The following is a 14,436-nucleotide window of genomic DNA, read 5'->3' on the forward strand; positions in this document are numbered from 1 at the left end:
TTTTTTTCTGTCCAAGATGGGGTGCTGAGTGTACATTACTGAGAAATAAAATGAACTTTTTAGATTTTTGGAAAATGGTTGCAATGAAACAAAGAGTGAAAAATTTAAAGGGGTCTGAATACTTTCCGTACCCACTGTACGTATAACAGATAAAACATGAAGGCAGAGTGCCACAATGGTTCTTCCTCACATGTTCCTCAACATCAAAGGGTGAGCAACTTTATCTTCCTCAAGTGTTCGAGATATGGAGCACTTTATGAATTTGTTTTCAAATTGCAAAAAACAACTTTCCCCCACCACCATTCCCAATGTCTTTGTTATGTGCCGTACTGTTCTGTTTTTGTTTTCTGTTTTGTGTAATTCCCCCTAGGTGTGCACCTGAGCATGTGACGTCATCGCCACAGCTGAGGCTGCTCAGCTATAATGAGGGGGAAACGTTAAGTACCAGTGCTGAGCTGGTGACAATCAGAGGACCTTCAGTGGAAACTGTGTGAAACAGCAAGAGCCAGCGTCAACCCAGTGTGAGCCAGAGCTGAAAGAGAGCCAGAGGTCCAGCTCTAGTGTTTACTGAGCTCAATTTTTTGTAAGAATTTCACTTCTTAGTTTACCTTTTTGAGAAATAGCCGTCTTCTTTTTGAAGATAATTTTCAGTTGTTTGTTAGTTGATAAATAATAAATTATGAATAAATTGTTTTGATTAATCTTGAACTGTTTCCACCTTTCCCTTGGTTTTCCCCTGGAGTTATTTGATTGTTATTGTCCTCGGCCCCTAGACACAACAGGGACATAACAGTCTTTGTACTGTCTTTGTAGCTGTCTGTAAACTGTACAAACATTCTTTATGCTGTAGGTGACTAAAACACTCCTGTGATATTCTTCTTTCCACCTCCCTGCTTACTTCCAAGTCTGTCTGCATACTTATCAGCATGCTACCCCATGGCTTGACAGTGAGTAATGAGTCACATATGATCAAATACTTAAAGAAGGAAAGTGTAGATTTAGCAATACTTAACAGCTTTTTACTTAAAGTGCAAGAACACTTAATTGGACTTTATGACCTTGAACACCATATGGGGAACCCAATTAAACGATGAAGCTCCACAGCCAGATGCTAATGCAATCTGACCACCATACTGTACAGTATTTGCCGTATGACAAAACTGCTGAAAATACACAGATCTACTATAGCTGAGATCCAAAAAGGGCTATTAACATAAAACTGATCCAGCAATATTTGGGGCAAAACGTGTTGTAGTATCATTTCTTGCTAATTGTAGTGTTTTTGTGGTAGTTTTGTCTTTTTTTGTTTGACTTATTGAACCATGAATTAACATTTTTGTCAGACTTAGTGCTTTTTTATTTAAATTGCAATCCAATTCAATTACAATACCACTAAGCAATGCTGTGGTGCTAATTCTGTTACAGTGTGGGAGCACTGTATTTTTTAAATGCCTCATACCCTGGAAGCCTCAGTCAATGCTTTCCAAAAACAGAAATATATACATATACACTCAACTAATATATCACCGCTGTCCTGTCTTATCAATTTTTTCCAATGGTATTTGAGGTTGTAAAGGCTGGAAGATTTGATTCAGCTTAAGGTTCACCTTTGATGCTATAGTTTTATAGTGTTATAGAGCCAAAAATCCCATTAGGCAACTTTATGTAATTGTGTCTTGATGACATCAAAGTGTCTCTTTTTATTAATCTTCAGGAGAGGATTGTTTAAATTCAAACATCACGCATCATATAATACTGTGCATTCTATCTTAGCATTGTTTTTACCTTTACGTTGAATTTATCATGCCCAGTAACTTGTCTGCTGGGTCTCTCTGTTCTGCTCTGTGATTATAAAGAACAAGTGTTAATGATGAAAGAGTGTTCTATTGTAATTGCTGCTTTCTCTTTGATGAGAAGATCCTAGTCTGATGAGCCGTTGGTAGTTTGCTGTGTTCCTCAGTGAATCCATGCACATCTTCCCTGTGTCTGTCTTAAAATGTCCTTGAGCACAGTAAGGCAGAGCTGAAGTAGGAGCTGTGCCCACTGCACCACTCGCAGAAGCAGCAGCACTGACATACAGCTCCTCCTGCCTGTGACAAAAAATAGTGCAGAAGAATTCTGGTCATAGAGCTGCTCTGCTCACCTGCGCATCCATAACTATTTCATTGTAATTTCAACAGGTTAACAAATACCCATGGGTTTGTATCATGACATGAAAGGTTTTCATTTCGAAACATTTTTAGATACATTTCTTTTAACAAGGCTTTCATGTGGGAGTGAACAGATTATAGGAACACCACTCAATTATAAAGCAATGGATACAACGCCACCACAAGCTGCAGCCTTGGAAATCAACATCTCACTGACAGAAAAAGAAATTATGAGCTTCACAAAAGTAGCATTTAGAGCAATGCTTCTGGATGACGCTGTATAAGATTGTGAATGTGCTTATAATAGTGTGTCCACGTGCGGTCTGTTACAACATATTTAAAGGAAGGGACTTGCTGATTCTGTTTTTTGTTATGTTGCTGATTGGTTCATGGTGTCCCAATGTGGAAAGAAGAGATCAGGAAAATGAAGGCCTACGTTGACTTAATAACACTGTGTTTAAGCACATATACGTATGTTTCAGAGCGGCTTGCAAAGTCAAATGAACTCTATGAACTCAACAAAAAGATTACACTACACTGTCAGTTTCTGCGATGAACCATTAATGAAATGTAATGTAAGCTACAAAAAATGTGGGGAATTAAATAATGAATACCAGCTAAACAGCAGAAGCACTTATTAGTACAGTATGCTGTGTTTGGAAAATAGGCTCCTGCTGAATTTTGATGTGAGGTAAAAAGCTAAGTAAATATGAAATTCAGAATTGGCACCCAAAAAGTAGACAAAATACCCTCTTTACAGCATTTTCTCACATTTGAAACCCAAGTAATTGTAGTCCCAGTCTTAATTATGCATTATATAAATGATGATGTCTTCTAATTGTAAAAATGGATCATGAAAATTTGAAGACAAAAAGAATCTTGTTCCTTAGACTCTATACTAGCAAAATATGCACAAAAACTATTCTCACAAGAAAATCCAAGACACCGTACTATATGAAATTGTTGGGAATCCCCAAACACACATAGAGTACACACATTGTACAGCAGCTGCATTGCAATACTGAACTGCAATATCAAAGTGCATACACACACACACACACAAAAAGAGAGAAAGCCACATTAACTGACATTGTCTCTGAGGTGAATTGTTATAAACAACCACACAGATAGCCTACTTTGAGCAACCATCAGTGCTCTCTAATTGGGTTGAAAGCCGCTGTCATGCCAACTAAGCGCAGCAGACACAGTCTGACGAAGAAAAAGGTTATTTTGGAAACCAATGCAGGAGCTCGGAAAGGACTGCAGCTATTTCACATATCAGGAAGAGAAGATAAAGTGGAGAGCAAAACAGGAGAGCGAGAGGAAGAATGAGTCAGACAGAAGGGGGGAGAGAAAGCGAGAACAAAAAGCGTATGAATGCATAGGTTCCTGTGTGTGTGAGTGTGTGTGTGTGTGTGCTTAGCCTATGTCGGCTTATAGATGGTGAGTTTCTTTTTAAAGGAAGGCAGTTGGCCAGGCAACCCCGACAGCAGCATGGGTTGCTTTGTGTCACTGAAGAGTGAGATTAAAAAGCAAGAAAGTGAAAACAGGATATGTTCCAGCTGTAAGATGGCTGGCACTGAGCGATATAAGCTCGAGGTAAAATGAAGAAAGCCCTAATTTCACTAAACATGTTCAAAAATCCCCTATTAAAGAAGACAAAAAGTACCTCAAAAACATGTCAAAGTGTGCCACTGTGGGAGACTCCATCTCTACCTCACTCATATCTTCAAGGGCCCATGACATGGTGCTCTTTGGATGCGTTTATATAGACCTTAGTGGTCCCCTAATGCCATATCTGAAGTCTCTTTCCCAAAGTTTAGCTTTGGTGCAGAATTGCAGACACTAGAGCCAGTCCCACAATGAGCTTTCCTTAGGACATGCCATTTCTGAGTCTGGAGGTTTTAAATTTACATGGTAGATGTACAATGGGTCATGGACCTCAACTGCCAAAAATTACACATGTGGACCACTAGGTGGCGCTATACTTTGTTTTTGCCTTTAACTCCCACATTCCACATCATACATTAGAAAACCTAACATTCCCATGTTACTTGAATCAAGCTGATTCAAATGATATAGGCTACGTCCATTTACGCTAAAGGTATTTTCGCAATATAGTGCAATGTACAACTTTTTTGAACTCGTCCTGGGCCGTGGAAACGATCCGCACAGAACCTGGTAGGTAGCATCTCCAGATGGACCTGACCATGAAAAGTTTTCCGAAGAATTTTGCTACATTAAAGAATTTTGCTACATTTAAGTATTTTACGACCAAACAAATTTTCCTAGCTAGCTACCAAACACAAAGTTTGTCATATATCTGCCAAATTAAATGCTATCAGGAAAACACTTGAGGTTGTTGTTCAACATCACACTACGATGCTCTCTACAAAATTTGGCAAAGATCAACTATTAGGGGGCAATATAATCAACGTTTGTGTTTTAGCCAATAACTCAATGCATGCTAATGGGATGTTTGTGATTGCAATATCTCTAGTGGAGTAATTGTTATCATCATGAAACTTGTGATGCTTGTTTGTCTATTCACTCTGAGGCCTTGTACAAAATTCTGCAAAGATAAGCCCTTAGGGGGCGCTATAGTCAACGTAGACCAGTTTTGGCCCTTCTACTCAATCAATGTTAAAGGGATATTTGCAATGGCAATGTACCACAGACCTTGCAGCTCCCACCTTTTGATATTTCCTGACCTTTGCCCCCACACAGTTATGCTTTGGGTTCCCGTTTCACGTGCTCCCCGCGTCGTCAGGGGCGACTTGCTTTGGGGCCGACTTGCACGAGGAGGCTTGGACCCCGACATAACTGCTTGCAGTTCTAGTTAACATTGCTTCATTCTTTCAACAACCACCTTTCTTGTCCTGCTGTTGGAGGTCTGCTGTAATCATGGCCAGCGGAATAATACCTTGCCCTGGGTGTTCCTAGTAAGAAAATGGGAATATACATAGTAAGCAACACTGTCAGGCTGTGAATGGAGATAGGGAGACGCTGTGTGGATGCACAACTGTAACCAAATAAATACTCACATTTTATTGCCAAGCATATTGAAATGTAACAAACAAATGTAGCATGAAAGCCATTATTAGGGGAAAATGTTCGAATGTAATTATGTAATAATAAGTCATAAAGTTTTTGCTTATTAGTGGATGCTCTGGTGCATTTACAGGCAATGGTTTTGCCTCTGTAGGAGATCATCCTATAAATGAGGAATTGTGCAATGTGCTGATAAATTCTTCAATCAAAGAGCTCCCGGCCTGATTTCCCCGCCCGGAGCATGCCCTATGGTTGGCTATCACCTTGTAAAGGGGATGTGAACACTGGTAAATTAAAAAAAATTAAAAACACATAGAAGTGCAATAAGAATTAACTTATTTTTCTGTGTTTAAAGTTTTTTTCTAAAGCTTAGTTATTCTGAAGTTAAGGCAGGGTTTAGTTCTAGGTAGTCAGCATGGTATCACTGGTCCTTCCTGTAACTCCTTTTACAAACAATGAAACCATCACACACCAAACAACACACTTCATAAATCAGAGCTAAGCACACAGGTACATGGTAATAAGTAAGACTCAATACTGTCTCTTCTAACATAGACAATGTGATAAAACATATGAAAATATGTTAATGTTGAGACGCTATAGATACTTTATGTTCTTTTAGCCACACTAGCGGCATGGCTTTAGGGTTTGCAATATCCGTTTTTAGGTACACTACTTAAGTCCAGGCTGAAATATCTCAACAACTATTTGATGGATTTTCATCAAATTTGGTTCAGATATTAATGGTGCCGAGTATAAATTCACCCTTACACCCATGAGGTACATTATTACAATATTAAACAGGCTTTGTGAACATTCCCAGAAAATGTCAAGAACACAAGGCCTGGTAGACTCAGTTAAAATACTGTAAACAAAGAACAAACATGTAGTAGTGTCTAATTTTTCACTTGTGCTCTTTCTAAGGATTACAACTTTCACGCCTTTGATGCTCCCTGCTCCTACCCGGCTTCTGTGTCTTAACCTTAACCTTCATATTCACTACCTTAACACAATAATGCTTCCAACAAGTGGATGACCCATTTGCTAGTGGCCATTTTGCTAATCCACACACAGTATGACACATGCAGAGAACAGTAATGGCACTCAGAGTGACATTTGCTTAAGAGGGTTTCAAACCACAAAGGGCCTGTAAAACACACTGAGGCATCATTATTTTTCAGTTTGAATGCAAAAGTACTCAGATTTTGCTTTTTGGCTTTTCCCTTTTCTTGATATACCTTTTTGTGCATGCTATAGTTTTACAAAGTGAAAAAGCTCCAAAGTCCACCGCAAAGGGAACTACCATCTCCGACAGAAAACACTGTTCCCAAACTGCTCCAAACAGCTCTATTGTAGTCAAGCCTTTTTTTTGTGTCAAATATGCGTCACTTTGTAACACATGTTATAATGCTTGCCTAGCTTCTAGCATGGCACACACTCATACTCTTTTACTGACTAGCTACCTGCTTACCCAGGTACTGCATGTGCAACTCCCAACAAAGATGGAATAGAAGTGAGATGCCTCACTCTGTAGCTAAAACAGAGAGCTCAACACACAGGGTGAAAAGAGGAGCTATAGCAATGTGCAGTACAACGAAAATGTGGTGTTTTTATGGAAATGAAATCATGTAAACCTATTCTGGTACAACATCTAAATAAAAATTATGGACTTCAATATGAGCACTTTAAAGTTGTGTATAATGAGGCTGAGACTGTGAATTTAATCTTGTAAATTCTGGTTTTTGGAAGATGGGGATTAAACACTGCTAGAGTTCTAAACCATTCATCATCTCCTAAATCTCAAAAAAAGAAACCCTTGTGGTGCAGCTACACTATATAAACACAAACAAACATTGAAGTGAAGTATCTTTCTGCTTTATTTGTCTTTCCCTTGCTCACACACTTTTATAAAAGGCAATTTAATAAAGGTATCAAGTGTATTTTTTGGCAAACCACGGGTGCTTCACACACATCCTCAATTCAACAGCACAGAAGATCTAGCCTCAAGGTACCAATGCCTTAAGGTACAAATACACAATTTGTTAATGTTAAACATAGAGATATGCTATTCTATTCCTTGAATTGACAAAGCAATTGAGTGTATTTCTGTTGCCTCAGTCTGACCATGCATGGGCAATGCACACAAGAAAAGTGTCACCAATACATATTCTCCTAAATGTGACATTTAGTCACAATCTCCCCTTTGGTTCCTGAGTTACGTTGTAGACTAATGGCCAGCATTATGTCAATGGGAAGTTGGCTTTTGACCTTTAGGGTATACAATGACATCACTCCATCATTTGTAAACAGTTGTGTGAAATGTTGTCTTAATTAGTGTATGCTTTCTTGAGTTGAGACATGTATGGACATGTTTTGTCAGGTCAGAATGACCTTGACCTTTGACAACCATCATCTAATGTGTTTGTCCTTGAGTACAACAGTTTTTCCAAAAATGTAAGAAATATTCTGAGATGTCGTGTTGACAAGAAAAGGACAGACCACATGAGACATTTATCGCAGACCTGAAGGATTAGAAGTCAAATATTAGATGACCTCAGACAGTAAAGCAATTGAATAAAGCCCTAAATGGTAAAATTACAAGTTAATTTGGGTCAACTGTGTCATTCTTCCAAACAAATGCAGGCTCTTTCTGAGCCTGAACATTAGTCATCATAAGCAAAACATGGGTAGACAAATCAGATAACATTATCTGCTTTGTATTGTAACATCCGTCATTCCCAGAGGTGGGTAGTAACGAGTTACATTTACTTGAGTAAGTTTTGAAAAAATGATACTTCTAGGAGTAGTTTTAAACCAGGACTTTTACTCCGCTACATTAGACTACAATGAGCTTGTTACTTTTCTTTTTACCTCCTTTGTATTCCATGCGTCATTGTTTTTAACCCCCCTGCATATGCCTCATTTTAATGTTTTATTTTGACAGAGAGAGAGAGACTTCCTCTAAAGGCTCTACCACGTGACTGAGTTTCACCAGTCCAATGTAGTTGTGCAGTCTTGTGACGTGACCATACTCAATCTCAGCGGCGGGACGGGTTAGCTTTATAATCGTGGCAAAAAAAAACACGTCAGAATCAACAGTCGGCAATGCAGACACAGACGAGGAGAAACGCCCCCAGCCTCATATTGAAAGCATGTTTACATCAGTAAAAGCGCAAAACAGCAGCTACATTATGCGTTGTCTTCTGTGTCTCCCAAAACAAACGGACATTTTAGCATTCAGAAACTCAACATCTAACTGGAGGAAACATGTAACGGTATTTTGTTGTTGTTGCTGTGCCATTTTTGCCCACTGATCTGCTCTGTCTCTCTCTTAATGTATGTCTATAACTACTTTACACATTTTTATTTCCGCCACTTTGGCTATTTGCTTTAAAATAAGCCGTCCGCCTGTTTGCTTGTTCTGACTTCTGTTTTGCCTGCTTGCTTCCTATATGCCTGCCTGCCTCTTTTCCTGCTGGCGGTTCATTACACATTGACGGAGTCTTCCTACAGGTGGACATTATCAGAATGTTAGGATCCTATACTGGGTGATATCTGTCTGATACTGCCACCAATAATAGCTAGCAAAACGCTGTTTTGGGAGAAGAGCAATTGGTTCAGGCACAGAGAGAAAAGAACTGATGCTGGTGTTCCAAGTTTCACTGAAAATAGGCTAACAGCCAAAAGTCCCAAGAAGATTAGACCAGACATAGTTTATTAATAATGGTAAGAATTGTATTTTAGCTTTGAATTCAGCTGTAAACGGGAAGATAGAAAGGAACTGAAATTGAGTAATATTGGCTTCAGTATGCGCACATTAGAGCACGTCTGTCTAACTGTTAACAGGACAAAAGAGAGGGCTTACAAAAGATGTACCGGTAGCCGTTTTAGTACACCAGAACACATTTATCACATTTTTATCCTGAATTAGCAGCAGCTGCACTCTGCTTTTCAGATGTTTCAACACAGAACTGAATACAAATATTACAATGTGCCACACCATTTCTATGTGTTAATTAAGTAGATCCCAAGTTAGGCATTCTGAAAGACAGCAAAACTAGACTCACTTGTCTTTTAGGAGATGGTGTATACAGATAATGTCTCATATTACATCAAGCGTTTTAGTCATGGCATGCATTTAAATGTATGTATTCACTCAGTAAGAACACACACTTCATTCTTTCCAGTACACATGTACATGATGCGTGTCACACACACACACGCACATTAACTTCCTGCTGCAAGGTCACTGGAAGATGACAGAAAAAAAGACTGCTGTGGCCCTCTCCTTGCTCCAGATGAGCCTATAGAAATCATGAGGGAGTTTTTGGTCTAATTATATTCAACACATGCAGGCTACGTGGGCTAAAAGGGGAAGCAGGACAAAACAATTGGTCTTTTTAAGAACAATGTTCTTTGAATCTAGTCTTGGTGCACATTCTGTAACATGAATATAGTAAACTGTAGAAAACGCTAAAGCTTAATGGTATTTTTTGTGTTTTTATCATATTATCTGCCCATATTGTTAGATAGTTAAAATGGGAGTTTATCTACCTTTTATGTGACTTTGACACATGTGACATTTAAGACAATTACATCCTAAGTGTAAAAATCTACTCCCTATCTGGATGCACTGAATCAAATACCTAACAAGTACAAACACCAGCCAGAAATGTGTGCTTCTGAACTGCCAGTATATTCGCCACTGTACCTCTCCTGTGTTATTACGGTAGTGTAGTACAAGTATGGCAAAAAAATTATGTATGTTACAGGTTATCAGAATGTGACCTGGTGATGACATGATACAAGCTGATGTCACCATTTTTGATGGATTTGTCCAACTGCTCCTTTATGTGATCATTTGGGCATTAGAAAAAAAGTAGAGAAAGTGAAAAAACAACAGAAATCAAATGCAAACAATTGCACATCACCATTTTACATGTAAACACACATATTATACTGTAGATGAATATGTGCAGCATTGCCAATTAACGTATAATTGCAGGATTTGAAAATGACGGACTTTTGGTGCCCCCAGTGGTAATATCAAAAAAGACACTGTGGCAAACAGCAATGCATGCTGCTGTTAAACACCCCTTTAATGTTATTAACAATTCTATTCCATGTACATTTAAATATGTGCAGATGAAAAATGCATGTCATAGTGATAGAGATGTGTGCACCTCCACCAAGTAAAGCTAGGAAAACTGCTCTTTGAAGATGAATTTCAAATGAGAGGTCGTCCAAGCACCGCAAGTGCAGTTTCATGGTGAAAACAAGTGTCAAAATTGCAAAATACCATTTGATCTGTGTAAACACAACCTTAGCTGCGACGCTTCAAAAACATCTGTGCAAGTGAGTTCAATTGAAGCTACAAAATGATCAAACATGCCTACATGTCCACAAAACATAGCCCTCCAACTTTGTCTACAATAGCTCTGCACCATTTATACTAAAGAGCTGGTTAAGCACAGATGGCTTGATCTCCCTTCATACTATTGTGAACAAGACAGAAGCAGAAGTGTTGAATCAACTTGTACTAAAGTGAATGCATTTACCCTGACATATTGCATATTTATATATTGTATATTCAAGCAGAAACTCAAACTTATGAAACCAAGTTCACGCTCACCAGGACAAAAAAAAAGCGAAGTGACACTACATTCAAAGGAAGTAGTCATCAGTGTCAAGTGACAGGACTGCCTGAAGTATCTTAAAACCTGCCTTTCAACCAATGTTTATTCAAGCTATTTCTATGACGTGGTCCCAAATGCAAATAAGTTGTGGTTTTAACATTTAGACAAATCTATGGAAAGCAAGCAAGAAAATACATATAGGACTGTAGTGTAGCCAATATTAATTGTATATCCAAATATCTGAGATTTTCCTTAAAGAGCTTTAAAATATGTACAGCATACGTTCACTTTCTATCCTTAGACCGTCAGTAATTTAGTAGAGTTAATCTTAGCATGAGAGCCTTTTCCTTCAAAGTTGCTACCTATACTCCCCCTCTCACACACCTTACCTCTCCTTTTCTTTCCTTCCCACTGTTTTCTAAGAATTCGTCCACTGGCTGCCAAGCCTACAAAATCAAAATGAGCTATTTATAATGTTACAATAATTTCCTGTCATTTTTTATTACCAACCAGACAAGAAGAAATACATAAATACTTACTGTATCTGTCCTTGGCTTACGTCTCCTGTTAAAGTTGTGTTGTGTGTGTGTTGAAAAATGACTGTCAAGTCTGCTTTAGCACTGTGTTTGTCGCTATGCTCCACAGAGGTGATGATGACACAGCAAAATCGAATGCACTGCGACGCTAACAGATTCTCTCTTGACTATATAAGATATAACAGAGCAGGGCAAGGTATGGATTTTCTCTGTAGGTTTTTTTTCTTTTTCTTGTACACATCTGTTGTTCTTTTTAATGGACTTTTTAATAGTCACATTTTGAGTATCATAACGAATTTCAGGAAGAAATTCTGTGAATATATATGTACATTTTGGTGTATGCATTCATGTGGAAAAGACAACCTTGGGACTTTAGGTGGGTTCCTTACCTATACATATTTTTAGGCTATTATTATCTATCCTTAAGGTAAAAATAGTAGTGAAATATTGTGTCACTGCATGTTGATAGATAGATAGATAGATAGATAGATAGATAGATAGATAGATAGATAGATAGATAGATAGATAGATAGATAGATAGATAGATAGACAGACAGACAGCCGGTGCAACTTTTCTCAATTTTCCCTCTGTGTGCAAATGTGTGTGTGTACTTTTCTTCATGAATGTCTCATCACCTTGCACTTGTGTGCCCAATAAGAAATAATGTAACAGAGCAAGAAAATATAAAGGAAAAAAATGGACAGAAAGAAGACTGACACTGTGCTTCTGAGCTGAGTGTCTTGGTGCAGAGGATCTGATGGTGAGGTCACACAGTCATCCCCCAACAGAGGACCAATCAATTTCTTATGACAGCCTGTCTAACTGTGTGGCTGACTGACTATATGACTGACTTGCTGACTGAATAAATGCATGACTGACTGAACAACTTGGTGGCATGACAAATGGCTGGCTGGCTGTTTTTTTGACCGACTGCCTAGCTGTACTGGCGTTTCTCTGTAGGGTTTTCTTTTTTTTGGGTGCACAGTATCTGGCTGTCTGCAGAACTGACTGACAAGTCAGCCAACCAGGCAACAAGCCAGTGACCCTGTCCGTCAGTTGGTGTAATGATTAGTCAGTTGATCAGACACGCCAGAAAATATTCAACCAACCAGCCTGTGACATTACCAATTCAATGGACACGGACTAAAATCAGCCACAGAGCCAGCCATCCAGAACAACAGACAGCCAACAGATCAAGGAGGAGAGGTGATAATGTTCCCTATTAATGCAGTCACCACGCCAAATAGTCAGTTAGCTAATGCATTGAAGACAGCATGCTACCGAACACACAGGATCAGTTACGGCAGTGGAGCCTGCTGCTATGACAGAACCAGTCAGTAAGCGTGACAGAGAAGAGAGACTGCAGACTGCAGCCAACAGACGGCCTGACTGAATGAGGAGGTGTGCATTAAAATATCTTCATCTAGACAATTACAAGACAAGGGACTTAGATATCTTAAAAGAAAATCAGAGATTGACATAGAGAATGGCCCTAAACAACATGCCTGATATGTATTAATAAGTAGATATACATCCACACAGATTTGTATCTGCAGATATATCATGTGTATAAAGATATATGTACACAGATCAAATAGAGCTCCTAGCGTGAATCCGTTCGGCAAGAGAAATATTTCTAGCACAGATCATCCGCTTCTCTTCTCTCCCCCTCTAACAAATCACCTTCATCCTAACTACCTTGCCTTCTGATATAGGAATACAAAATTTTCTGCACACCCGCAAACCACGGACACACATGGAACAATGTGTACAGACTAATATTTACACACCACAGCCTCCCCACATGCAGACGATTTACACAAACAGAATCAATAACACCTAACAAAACTAACAAACACAGACAACGTGTCCGTTCATTCACATATTACATGAGGACAATGCATACTTACATGGCAGCAAGGTTATCATCACCATCACAGTGACATTAAAATCCTCCCACTTAAAAATGATATTGCAACAGCACATGCAGTAGTAGACTAACCACCACAGCGGTGTGCAGAATGTGTGTGTGTGTATGTGTGTGTGTGAGTGAGTGAGTGAGTGTAGGTATGCGTGTGTGTGTGTGTGTGTGTGAGGACTCGCTAAGCTGCACACTCACTGCTACTGCCTCAGCTGGGGCTGTCTCAATGCACAGCCTGTACCATGTCGGCAGGCGGCAGGGGTGGGCGTGTGTGTGTGTGCGCGTGTGTCCCTGCGTGTGTGAACACTGCTGAATAGCGGAGAGGCTGCCCTTACTTGACAAAGATTTTCCCTGATTGGATAGAGGGATGAAGATGGATAGATGAGAAGATAAATTGATGGATGGGTTGATGAGGATAAAAAGAGATGAGAGGTTGGGAGCATGGAGAAAGAAAAAAGAAAAGGGAACAGATATGACGATAATATGTACATCTCTCTTTCTCTGTCTCTCTCTTACCCCCTCTCTGGGACATTTTGCCCTCAGAAGAGAGCAGGAGGTCCACGGTAGACATTCACGCACCCTTTATTTTAGAAATGACTGGAGAAGGTAGAGAGAAAAAGGGGGCGAAAGAAAGAGGACAATAGAAAGAATAGATAGATGATGTAGAGGAGGATGTTGAGGTAAGGAAGGAACACGTGTATGAGGGAAAAACAGGGAAGGGGGGGAGTGGAGGGTAACTTTCAAGGACATGGATCGCTGTGAGGCTCATTTTTGACTTCTGCAGATCGATATACCCATACAACACATACAACTACACAGCTCAGCCCGGTGGACACAATGGCTGCAGAACGCAACACTAGTGTGTGCATGTACATGTGTGTACATGTGTCTAGCTCATCCACACACACATTCACACAAATACACACCTGTTCTGCCCCAGCCAGTCATCTGGCTATCCAGCAGACCAGCTTCGACAGAAGAGGATAACAGCTTTGTGTCATGTTGTCGTCACGTCACTATCCCACATCTCATCCTGTCACAGCTTTCAGGGAGACGAGGGGATGAGGAAGGGAGCGAGAGCCTTACTATGTCAAACTGCCACCCCCCACTCTCTCACTCTTATTGCCTTTTTTTTTTTTCT

The 14,436-nt window shown here is 39.5% G+C and overlaps 1 protein-coding gene across 8 annotated transcripts in view; it reads right to left on the reverse strand.

Annotated features, from left to right (window-relative positions):
• The window catches only part of atp2b2 (ATPase plasma membrane Ca2+ transporting 2), a 90,407-nt gene extending 76,872 nt beyond the window's left edge, over positions 1 to 13,535 (reverse strand). For all 8 annotated transcript variants that reach the window (XM_034868905.1, XM_034868904.1, XM_034868901.1 and 5 more), the window contains exon 1: positions 13,285 to 13,535. The gene's annotated coding sequence lies outside the window, so the exon portion shown is untranslated. The remainder of the gene's footprint in view (positions 1 to 13,284) is intronic.
• Between the last annotated feature and the right edge of the window lie 901 nt (positions 13,536 to 14,436).

This window comes from Etheostoma cragini, chromosome 4, assembly GCF_013103735.1.
Source record: "Etheostoma cragini isolate CJK2018 chromosome 4, CSU_Ecrag_1.0, whole genome shotgun sequence".
NCBI lineage: Eukaryota > Metazoa > Chordata > Actinopteri > Perciformes > Percidae > Etheostoma > Etheostoma cragini.